The following is a 13,335-nucleotide window of genomic DNA, read 5'->3' on the forward strand; positions in this document are numbered from 1 at the left end:
GAGCTCCGTTGATTCACTTCAAGCTGAAGTTCCAGATTTCTTGTACATTTAGTCAGGTAGGTATTAATGAGAATCGGATCTCTGCATAGCTGGCACATGTCAAAATTTATCACAGTCATCTGTCATTACACGTCATCATAGATCTTGCCAATCTTTTACCATTTTACGGGGCCTCGCTAACTTGCTAACGGTGAAGCACCTCAATTTTCCGATAGCGAGGTAGCGAGCTTCGACACTTTAAAGGATTCCGTGCCGAAAAAAGCAAGGGGGTACCCAGTAATTACTTATGTTAATTAAAACTGATTCTGACAACGGTATTTATGACTGGTCATGCCAGCTGGTGTAATTATGATATAAGCAAGATGCAATGTCATCATTTTTAGATTTTCACGTGGCCTCGCTACTTCGCTAACGGTGAAGTGCCTGAATTTTCCGATAGCGAGGTAGCGGAACTTCTGGAAAAATCAACATTCCGGCTCTGATGTCAGATATTCTAGTGGGTCCTTCTCCCCCTTTTTATGGTGAATTGCAAAGTGTACCTGCACAATAAAGCAATTAATAAGCAAATCTCCGATCGCCGCACCTTCACTTCATGGTCCCACCACTTAAAAACTCAACACTCGCTATCTCGCTATACTTATTGAGCATGCAACTCCCAATAGCAAGGTAACGCCAGCGGTAGATCTAATCGGATCTGACAGTTGGGACAAATAGGAAGAAAAGTAACCCGGGGGAAAAGAAAAGGAATACGGAAGCATATTCGCTTCTTTTGAAATTTGAAAATTTCGCGCCCGACCATTTATGAATAGGGATGAATATAGGGCTTATATGGCGAATATTTCTTATAGATGGTTTATCCAAAACCTTATACTTCACTTAGACATAGAACATCTAACTTTTCTATGGTTTAACTGAAAAATTTTTACTGCAGAAAAAGTCAGACCAACACACTCTAGTTGGGTATTTAAGAAGGGTCTAGACCCTAAATCATAGAAGGGAGAGACAGAAAAGAAAAGTATGTATATAAGAGGCTATGTTTGGAAATCAAAGAGAGAATCCAAGGAAAGAACTAAAGGACATAATAGAGTTTATTAGATAGAAGATTGTATAATGATTAGAAAGAGGAGATCTATAATCAGGACTCAGAGTGCTAAATGAAGGATCGAGTATTGATACATACTAGCAAGTGAATCAGGGTAAATTTCTTAATAGAGTGGTCCTAAAAAGCCTTTACAAATATCCTAATAGAGTGATTATTTAGTCATAAGTTTAAATCCTTTGATCAAGGTAGATTGAATAAGTCTTATATGATCTTAGTATGGATGACCCCTCATAGGGTAGATCACTAGAAATAATCAAACATTGTAGCCTTAACATGCACACTTTACTATTGTAGCAGTGAAGATTTGTGGGTGTCATGCCCACCCTAGTTTTACTTTCACCTTTGAGGGTCTCCAGGTAACCAAATCTTTGTGTTATGTATTTACACTTAATTTCATGTTTATGGATGTGATGAATAGTTATATCTATTTCAGTTTATGGATATATGGTTTATGATGCTAATATGTGATATGATATGGATTAAAGTTGAATGCATTTGATTTCTTTTAAGTGATAATTTTATTAAAGGATTTAATTCATCCCCACCCCTACTTTAGTGTCTTACTTTCCTAATAGATTTCCAACACTCTATGACCTTTGACTTATATTTTATTAAAACCTTAGTGATCAAGCTTATATATATGGCACTATTAACCAAAACTCAAATTCCAACCCTACATTTAGATATAATTTCTTGAATGCCAAATATATGTTTTGATGACATTATTTATCATTTTTTAAAAAATATTTATTTTTCTAAACACACTTTTGAAGTGAATATATTAAATTTGTAATATGTCATAAAATATTAAATAATTTATAATTAAATTTTATCATTATAGATTAAGTATAATAAAAAATAAAATTTTATTTCATTTTTCATTGCAACCACAATTAGTTTATAGATATTATATATATAAAATAAGCTAAGAGATATCCTCCTTGAAAAATTTATAATAGTTAAATGTCTTATATTGAAATAGTGAGATGTCTTATATTGAAATATTCATTCGTACATGATAGTAGAAATTGTTATCAAACTGGTATGAAAGTCTTCATAATTTCTTCCCCATAAATATAAAAAGTCTTGTAGCCTCAATTATGTTATAATTAGAAATATTCCCCCATAATATCTTCTCATCTAAAATTGTGTAGCATAGTTTTGACAATCCAATAGATACCTAGTTTTCTGTAATGATATTCAAGGAATGAAAAAAGATGGTCTCTTGGAAAACCTCATCAGATCCAACTCCTAGGAATTTCTCCCATTAAGTGAGTCCATCTCGCAACAATTTTTTTTTGCTAATATGGAATAAATCTATCAAGTATTTGGAGGGAAGAGTCTGGGATGGTAAAATTTCCTATCATGTTCAAGAAACGGTAGGCAAACATTCTTCAATATCACCATTGAAATTGTCAGCTCTAGCTTGTATATGCATAAGATACTAAATCATAAGATGAATAAGCTCATGCATTTTTTCATGATTGAGTCCTAAGATTTTGAACATGCATTGTTCAATGGAAATAAGTGGAACAAACATGTTCTAGTCTGTGCCTAGAGAAAAATGCATTGTACATATGGTCTATGTAGTGTTTTTGTAATCTATAACCCCAATAATTATCAATTTTATAGTTTTATACAAGGCTTTCAGACCAAAGATAATGAAGCCTAGCATTCATAGGATTGGTGGTCCAAGGGTTGTGTTCACTAGAATGCCTTGAATTATAACACAGATGTATTCACTGATTCCAATGCAATGTTATCTAACAATGATCACACTTTGTCCTATGCTACCCCCACAAGGATGGATTGTGAGAAGACTTTCCTTAGTAAATGTTCATGTATTGCTTATGATTTTAGTCCACCTTTATGAGCCTATACATTTTGGGCCAAAATTCTTCTAGGCTTTTCAAGTTCTAAAACAAAAACCAATTCAAATCTCTTCATTTGAGTAGCTATGTTTGCCTTCACAAAGTTTGCTTAATCATCATCTTCCAAACTCAAAACCATCAGGCCTCTAACAATTGGTATTGTTACCACTATCACCATTGCTTTAGGTATCTTTTCATTTTTAATGTAAAGATGGTTACATTGAATACAATCTATGGTGAGCTATGTAGATTCTTTGACACACAATTTTCTTGTAATGTTTAGTTACAAGGATTTGAAGATTACAACAAGGGTTTTTAGGTACAAGTTGGGGATAGGATGATTCAGATCATTTTTCTAAGGATCTTTAGAAGATGGTAAAATTATGGCTATAAAGAAATTGGAGTGCAGTTTGAGCCAAGATGATAAGAAATTTAGAGAAAAATTAGTTCCATGAGGAGCATACAGCATGGGATTTTGATTAGGGTTCAAGGGTTTTGTGCCCAAGGATCAAGATAGTTACCAGATTATGACTACATGTCTAATGACTCTCTAGATCCCTTAATCTCCACCAATAATTCTAAAGTAAAATGAAAGGTACTTGACTAGAAGACTTGATTCAAGATCACTTTAGGCATTTCTCAAGCTTTGGTTTACCTCCATGAGGAGTGCATAAATTACATCATTTAGGGCAATGTAAAGCCTAAGAACATTCTTCTAGATGCCAATTTTTCATCCAAGTTAGCTGATTTTAGGTTAGAAAAGATTATAGATCAAGATTTAAGAAGCATATTGACCACAACAAGGGGTACAAGAGGGTATTTGGTTCCATAACTTATTTTAGGCCTTTTCATCACTCTTAAGGTTGACATATACAGTTTTGGTATAACTCTTTTTGAAATAATTTTTGAATGAAGAATCCTAGATTTAGATGTGAAGGATTCAAGTAGGTATTACATTCTAGCATGGATTTTGTAGACTAGACATTTTCATCCTCTAAATCTTTCTATCCAAGGTATCCCATATATTGGAAATCTTGGATGAAAAATTAGAGCTCTCTAGTCATGAAGTGAAAAGAGATGCAAAGAAAAATGAAATGGCTCTCATCCAAGCCTAGGTAATGTAGCCCCTTGTGAATAAACCATGAGATGGGGTAAGACAAAGAGAAAGAGTACTAGTGTCAAAGAGCTTCCATGGAAATGTAATGCAAATGTAACTATGCTAAATGGAATGCAAATGCAACTATATTAACAACATGAGAGTATTATAAACCATTATAATTAAGGTAAGTGAGATATTCTATTGCATAAGGAAACTAATATAATGCAAATGGAACTAAACTAGTATGATGATGCAAGAAAAAATGAGAGAGAAGATAGAAGTTCTCTAGAAAACACTCCTAGAAAACCTATAAGTAAACGTACAACATAACAATAGCTCAAAATTGGGATACTTAGATTAGGAGAGAGCTCTCCCTATTAAAGATATAAGGAGGAGTATGATCAATATCAAGAGATGATTATTAAGGGCAGGGATTGACTTTTAGCATGATCCATGTACAAGATCATTTCCACCAATGAGAAATAGTTGACATTTGCATCTCCATGTGAGACAAAAGTTTTTTTCTTTTCTTTTTAAATTGGGGAAATACTTTATGTTTGCAACTTAGGATAAGAGGGTGAAAGGGGTCTTATATTTAATAAAATGGGGGACATGTTCCTTTTAATTAGATACAAACTTAGGATATAGTGATCAAACTATAGGATAAAATCAAATAAATTAAATTTTAAAGATTTGGCATATGCAAAAAATTAAATAATTTAGCCAAAATGCTAAGAAAGGGGCCTAATAGTCTAGGTGACCATTTTTGGGTGATTAAATTTGCCCCTCTTTTAATAATGTGTGATTTATATGGGAACACATTACATGAAAGAATGACGAAGCTAAGTAGGTAGTGGCAAATAAAGTTCTAATTCTAGAGAAAAAAATATAGAATTAGATAGAGTATCTTGAATACTTAGTCTGGTAGTGATAGTATTGATCATTAGGAGAGAGATACAATATCATAACTCAAGAAGAGTATTAATAACAAGAATAGTAGATAGATCAAGACAAAATGGAAAGGTCAAGCATATGCTCATGAGAAATAGATAACCATAACAAGCAAGAAATTTTCAATGATGATAGAATATTCCTGCCCACTTAGGATTGAAATTGAAATGAGATATAGGGAATGCAAAAATGAGAAAGATATGAAAAAATTGAGATAAAGTAAGGTTCATGATGATAGATAAGTGATTTCCAAGAGTGACCACAGAGAAGTGATATAATACCCTAGTTTGATTAGTTTTGACCAGGAAAGATAAAACATGAAAACTAAGTCAAATCAAGTAGAAGGATGATATAGAAGTGAAATTCCATGAGTTGAATGTGGGAATAATGTAGAAATGAAGAAACCATGATGCCCCAATAAATATTTGAAAATGGTTAACTAACTGTATAGAAGAAGATAAAATTTTAAAATGTGATTTGACCCTTACTATGAACTTGGATTTCTATTTTGATCCCAAAAATGAAATTGGGATATCAAAATTAGCTACTGGTGCAATTTTTGCAGAATTCTAAGGAGTTTGAAAAATGGGTCAAAATTGAGTAAAAGGAATATATAAGGGTTCTAAGGGTCATTTTAAACTCATTTTGTCTTTTTTAAATTTGAGAGCTTTGAGTGATTCAAGAGAGATAAAAATGGCTTAGGCAGATATCCTAACTCACCGACATCAATTTAAGCACAACCGATTGCACAACCAACTTCCATAGTATGGTGCCCCAATAAGTCATCAAATTTTTTGAGATTTTTGGACATTTATAGAAAAATTTAACACATATTTCACATTTTCCATTAGTTTTGTGCAAAATTTTGTGTCATACTTTAAAATTATCACACTCTAGTTATGCAAAATATTGCACAATGTTTCTGACAAAGACATAGTATCGCACAACTATATGAGATTGTATCACATGGGGGGCACCCATTAGTTGCATGACATTGTGCATAGTATAGTACATGCAAAAAGTATCACATGAATGTTATGAAAATTATTGCATGATACACAATCAATTAGAAGTATTGTATGGCTATTGTAGAAAGTATCACACATTTTTATTATTATAACAATTTCACATATTTAACAATATAATTTGATCATGTTTCTTTTGATTTTTCACTTTCTCAAATGCTTATAGCTTGATTTGACTCATAATGATTGGTATTGACACTCATTTTCTTCTTGTTTTGGTTACGCAAATGGTCTTTCCTAATTTTTCACATTAGATCCCCCAAGGTGGCGAGGTTATGAGTTGTGTGGCATTTAGATGATGATGGCATAGCATTACTAGAGACCACTAGTTTTGGTTGGCTGCTACAAATGCCCCATATCCAAGAAAACCATAGCCTATTGATAGCTTTGGTAGAGAGGTGGCATAGTGAGCATACCACTTTTTATTTTCCCACTAGTGAGGCCATGATCACACCTGAGGATGTGTATCACATCCTTAAGGTTCCATGCCATAGAGATCTAGTGAGTATGGTATATATATCTTGAGGTTTTGGATTTTTCTTCATGGTTTATATTGTCACAAAATATTGCACCCTTGTCCAAAGTTGTTACCTAAGGATGACCTTTTAAAACATAGAAACAACCTCCAAGATGTGGGAATTGAATTATGAGGTTGAGTCTCTGGACAAGGCCAACTTCTTGTACTATCAGGATGCACTTAAACTATTTTTGAAGAGAAAAGGGAGAAGGAATACATGAAAGTTTTGATGGTGGCCACTTTTTAGCAAGAACCACTACAATGAAAATCATGAGAGTCAGTTACTATTGGCCATATGTGTTCCATGACTACCATAGACATGTAAGCAAGTGTGAAAAGTGTGCTTTCTTTTCAAGTAAATAGAGACTTGCAACCCTTCCACTTCACCCCATCTAGGTGGATCATCCTTTTGCCTAGTGGGGATTAGATTTTATTCATCCTATTAATCCACCTTCTTAGTCATAGGTGGATTTTGGCTAACCCAATTTATTTTACAATGTGGATAGAGGTAGTAGCCTTGAAAGATTCTATAGAAGCTTAATTTGTGGAATCTTTCAGTGGAATTGTCACAAGATTTGGTGCTCCTTCCACCATAATATCAAACAATGCAAAATCATTTATAGGAGATCAAATTTGTGCATGGGAAATTGATCATGGCATTTACTTAAGTAAATCTTCTAATTAATGTCGATAGGCATTTTACAATGGTAGAATGGGGGAGTGAGATGTTGTGAGCATGTTAATGTTAACTTTTATTCTTTTAGGTTAAATTTGACAACCATATACTGTCAAAAGTTTAAATATTATTATAAATAGAATATACTTTAAAAAATAATTTAATAAATACCACATAAAATATCTATTTAAATTATAATAAAAAACTTAAGTTAGTAAAAAAGTAAATAAATGGAGAAAAAGGAAATATAAATAATTTTAGATATGGTAAATTAAATTATAATTATTTTGAGGTGGATATCTATCCACACTTCTTTAGATAGATTTGTTTAAGATATCTATACTAGTTACTACCCTCAAGGAAATGGTTTGGTGAGTCATCCAATAAAAAATTGATCAGAATCATCAAGAGGACTATTGAAGATAACCAGAGGTGTTGGTATAAAAATTTGGAAATAACACTATGGGCTGATAAAATAACACCCAAGAGAGCCATATGAAATTCTCCTTTCATGTTAGTATATGGAAGGGAAGCTAAAATTCCTAGCTCATTAGATTTTCCTACTTTTGACCTAGCTCATTAGTTAGAATTAATTAAAAATGATGTTATTTCTGTAAGAAAGGTAGATTTGATGGAGCTAGAAGAAAAAAGAAGTTAAGCCATATAGGCCTTAGAAATACGTCAACAATAGATGAAGAAAATATTTGATAAGAAAGATAAGGTTAGAAATTTTAGGGAAGGTGATCTTGTGCTAAAGTGGGATGTAAATAGAGAAAAATAAGGAAGACACTTAAAGTTTGATTCCTTATGGAGTTGTCCCTATGTAATCATTAGTTGCAAGCAAGCCAATGATTTTTAGTTAAGTAGACCTAATGGTGAAATCTTTCCTATTCTAGTTAATGGAATATTTCCCAAGCCCTATTTCTAATGGAATTAAATGTTCAGGTATATAGTTAGTTTTCTTTTAGGTCTTTCATGTTTTCTAAGAAGTGTGTGAGCACATGTTTTGTTTTGTAACAAAGAGTTTTGGTTCTATTTTTTGCAAGTTGTAGAGCAAGAAATGAATGTTTTATAACTCAAAATACAGTAGAAGTAATAAATTTGATTGGTTTCATGGTTTCATAGACTCCATAAACCAATGGATCTTTTGATGGTCACTAGTCATATGCCAACAAGGCTTGTATCCACTTTGATTCACCAAAAATGTTAACCAAAATGCCCTCATACCAAAAAATAAAAATAAAATAAATCAATCAAATATAATCTATTTAAATGGTCAATTAAGGTTTTAATTATTGTCTATACTTCATATTATGCCTTAGAATGTTTTAAGTCACAACCATGTGATTTACATAGTCATGGTGTTTAAGTGTTAACTAGGATCAAGATGGTGAATGTGGGAGTGCCTTGTATTCATAGTATCATAGAATATATTGGTTTAACCAAGGTTGGGATGGTGAAGGTGTGCTTTCCTTTATTTTCACCTAGTAGCATAGTTACATTGACATACCATAGTTTGGGTTGCCACAATGTGAAAGGGGCAAGCTTTTAGTGTTTTAAAGATATATTTCACACCATTAGATCTTTCAAATCCATAAGCAGTGCATGATTGTAGTAGGTTAAGAAGTGGCTAAGGTTTGAGTTGTGATCAGCTATTCTCCTTGTTTTTCTTGGTTGCAAGGTTTAGAAGGTGAAGCTTGGGTTAAGGTGGAGACAGCGCAGATGTGGTCATATCTCAACCTTTTCAAAGTTGTGATAGTTAAGGAAGAATGTTAAGACTAGGTTGTAAAGTAGTGATAGGCAATTGGTCATGGTTTCAGAAGCATAAACTATTATTTAAGAAAGGTGGTAGCAAAGTTGCAATTATGGGTGTTCAAATGCAAGGCATAAGGTTGAATTGTTGATGAAGTGGTAGAATGGTAGAAAATATTTGGTCCATGTGGAAAGGCTTGATGGATAATTCCAATTGACCAAATGACATGGCTGATTTGGAAAAATTAACAATTGTAGAAGAAACTCCTTAATAATGAACTTGATCTTTCTGATCTCCTACAACCACTTTCATCATTCCATTGATCTAATAAATTCAAAGAGATGCTCCACCATTTCCTATTGATCCATCCATTTAGTTAGTAGTAAATGACCACTATTCCTGGCTTCTCAGATCTTTTTTTGGTGAAGAAGTGATCTTCTTGTGTATTGATTTTTGTTGTGATTAGATATTTCTATTTTTTGTAGTAATTATTCTCTATAGATTTGATCATAGTGGTTAAATTTTGTCTTATGATGGAAGTTATCAAACTTAGGCTTGCACTATAAAAGAAAATGTTGTACTCTTTCTTAGGGTCGAATCTTCTCTATTTCTCTGGTATTTCCTTGGCATGCTATATAAATTCCTTCTCTGCCTCTGAGTTATATGAAATCCTATCTTATCTCCTTCAGCCACTGATGTACTGGGCAATTATTTTCTACCTCTCTTTAGTATACTATGAATATCTATAATCTGCATTTCTATATCTTTGTTGGCTCATGAATGATAAAAAAGTGAAGAATTTTTTCCTTGTGTCACTCATGTGGTTGTCTAATCTCTATGTAGCTGATAGATTAAATCAAGTTTGAATCCATATATTGTTAGAGATTCTTTACAATAATTGGGGTAGGGGGAGGGGGGTAAATTAGTTATTCAAAGTCCAGATGTCCTAATAAATTTTTTTCACTAAGTATAGTGAGCCCATTAAACTAACCACACATCCACGCTAAACATTCTTCCTAGCAAGTTACTGATAATTGAACATGTAGGAATAAGACATGAAAGATCAACACTTAACATAGCGATTTATGTGGAATCCCAATTTGGGAAAAACCACCAGGAACATGCTACTTGTTTGTCACTCTTCTAAAGAGATGCCCTATGAAATGCCTACCCTATTAAAGGCTACAAAACACACTATTAGGTGTGACTCGGTTAAGGGATTTCCAATCACCCTATTAGAAGTGAGTCTAGTTAAGGGACTTTGGAACATTCACTTGGAATGTCGCCATGTTAAAGGATTTATCAATGGTTGTTAGACCAACATAAGTCCATAGTATTTCTCCCTAATTGATACAATTTCTAGAGAGTGACAATAAGGGCTTTTGATCTAATATAACTCACAACATAACTTGTAGATTTCAGATCTTAGTTCAGTTCACAAATTTTCTTGTTTTTTGGTCTTTGTAGCTCTGACAGCTTGTTCTAATTTTGAGTTTTGTCTCCTTGGGTCTCCTTTCTTATTGTGCCAATGCAATCACCTCTATGGTCACTTATCAAAGTAGAGTCTTTATACTCTATTCTTCCTTCTCAATGCCTTCTGCTTGACACCACACACTCTAGCCAATACTTACTTTTATTCATGACCAACAACTCCTTTTGTAAGAATTTGGAATGCATTTCTCACTCTTATTTCCCTCACTTGAATTAGGGTTTGAATTGATTAGGTTAGATACAATGTATCTACCTTTAATCTTGTTTCTTCTAGAAATTTCATGTAGAATCCACTTGTAATTTCCCAAAAATAGTTAACCTCAAAGTTTGTACACTAGCTCATCATCCTTATCTTCCACCTAGTTCACAAAATTCAAGATAAAAAACTTGTCGATTTATATTTTTAGAATCTTTGACTTTTCAAATAATGTAGTAGCTCGACACTATTGACTTTCTAATGCTCAACACATACTATGTTACTTGGCACCTATTGGTGGATTCACTTGACATCAACTAAGTTTTACTGATGCTTGGCACCTATTATGCTTTATCTAGCTTAGCACTTGAACTTGCTCGACACCAACTATTTCACTTGGCACACACTTGATTTTGCATTTTCTTGGCACTTACTAATAATCTCCTCGGCACCCACTAATGAATTTAGTCAAGCTTTGCATATAGTTTTGTTATAACTTATTCTTCTAAAGTTTCTAAGTGTAGCCAACCTCTGTATATTCAAGTGTATTATCAATACATCATTTTACCATTTTCTTAAATAATCCTTGTACTTCATTAAAAAATTATAACTCAACCCTTCCCTTAGGTGCTTTTGTTACATCTTATTGATTAAATCCTCTTCATCAATCAACTAAGTGATAGTACTTGGATCTTATAAGCAATTATCATTCCAAAAAATAGCAGGTTTGACATCAGTGACAAAAGAATGATTGAAAAAATTCTTTATCAACAATCTCCCTTCTTCAATAATGATCTTTTCAATCAAATTTCAACAATCTCCCTCTATGGTATTAATGGAAAATCAAACTAATCAACCAAGTTATCAAAATGCTAACTAGGTTAAAATAGTAAGTCAAATGCCAAAAAGAAATCTTTGCATCCAAAATTATTCATTCTATCAACAGCTTTTAATTTCTTATGACTCGCTCTTAATTCTATAAGTAACTCCCTCTTTCAAAGTATTAGCGATATATATTTTTCTAATACACTATCTTCTCCTTTTTGTTCTACTCCCTCTTTTATCTTGTCATCCTGATTGATTTTTGTTTGTGTTGTTTTATCTCCCTTAGCTACAATTTCCTTTCTTCTTCATTTCTACTATTTCTCCCTTTACACATTTGATCCTATAGATTTGATTAGTTTCTACTATTTCTCCATCTTTGACAATAATGCCAAAGACATATTATTTTAGCATCTTATCATGCAAATGTAGCATTTGTAAGAACTCCAATTCCTCTCTCTATCACCTTGCCTGTGACTTGCTTGAAATTTTGGTATTTTTATTACTTTAGGCAAAACCTAAAGTAAGTATCCTTTGCATCAATCTATATCATTTCAACAATAAACTTATTTGATGTAGGGCAATTATGTTCTTGCTAAAACAACCTTTGATAGGGGTATTGCCCCTAGCTTACCTCTGAGATACTCAAATGCATCTTTAGGTAATGGTTTTGTAAAGATGTCAAAAATTTGTTCCTTTGAGTTGACATATTCCATCTTCACTTATTTTTCTTCCTCTAGTTCTCTTACATAGTGATACTTAATTGCAATGTGCTTTGTTTTGGTGTGCATCACAAGATTCTTTGATATGTTGATGACACTTGTGTTATCACAATAGAGTATCATAGGTTCAGTTATCTCTTCCTTCATACCTTTCAATAGGTGCTTGATCCATACAATATTGGTGTAGTTGATTGTAGTAGCAACATATTTAGCTTCAGTTGTGGACTGTGATGTACAACTTTTCTTTTTACTAGTTCATGTAACTAGTCTTCTACCTAAAAAAAGCACTCCTCTACTAATGCTTTTTCTGTCATCTATATTTCCTCCCCAATCTACATTAGTGTGGGCTTTTAACTCAAAATTTTCACTCTTTTTGTAGTATAGGCCAATCTCATCTATTTCTTTTAGATACCTCATGATTCTCTTTACTACCATAAGATGATTTTCTCTTGGATTTGCCAAAAATCTTGTAACTATGCCAATAGATAATGCTATATCTAGTCTATTATGTAAAACATATTTTAATTTACCAATCATTGACCTATATAGTGTCTGGTTTACTTAAGCTAATTCATCATTCTTTGATAATTTATGTCTTATTATCATATACAGGTTTTGAGCCTTACAATCTAAAAATAATTAGTATTTCTTTGATGTATTTTAACTAGGTCACAAATATGTCATGCTTCAGTTGATAGATTTGCAAGCCAATAAAGAACTTGATTTCACCAAACATTGACATCTCAAACTCATGTTTCATTTGATTGGCAAAATCCTTGCATAGTGCATCTTTACCTCCAAATATCATCTCATCAACAAAGCTTTTTGATAGTAGTATGTCTTTTCCTTTTTCTATTTTGTTGTACAAATTGTTGTTATCATTAGTTCTTTCAAATCCTATCTTGACAAGATAGTTGTGAAGCCTCTCATACCATGCTCTTGGTTCTTGTTTCAACCCATATAGTGCTTTATGTAGTTTACAAACCATATCCTTGTTGTTGTCATCCACAAATCCCTTTGGTTGTTCTATGTAGACTTCCTCTTCTAATATACCATTCAAAAATACATATTTGACATCCATTTGGTAGACCTTATATCCTTTGTAGGTAG

This window comes from Cupressus sempervirens, chromosome 9, assembly GCF_028749045.1.
Source record: "Cupressus sempervirens isolate cs-2001-9-10 chromosome 9, ASM2874904v1, whole genome shotgun sequence".
Taxonomy (NCBI): domain Eukaryota; kingdom Viridiplantae; phylum Streptophyta; class Pinopsida; order Cupressales; family Cupressaceae; genus Cupressus; species Cupressus sempervirens.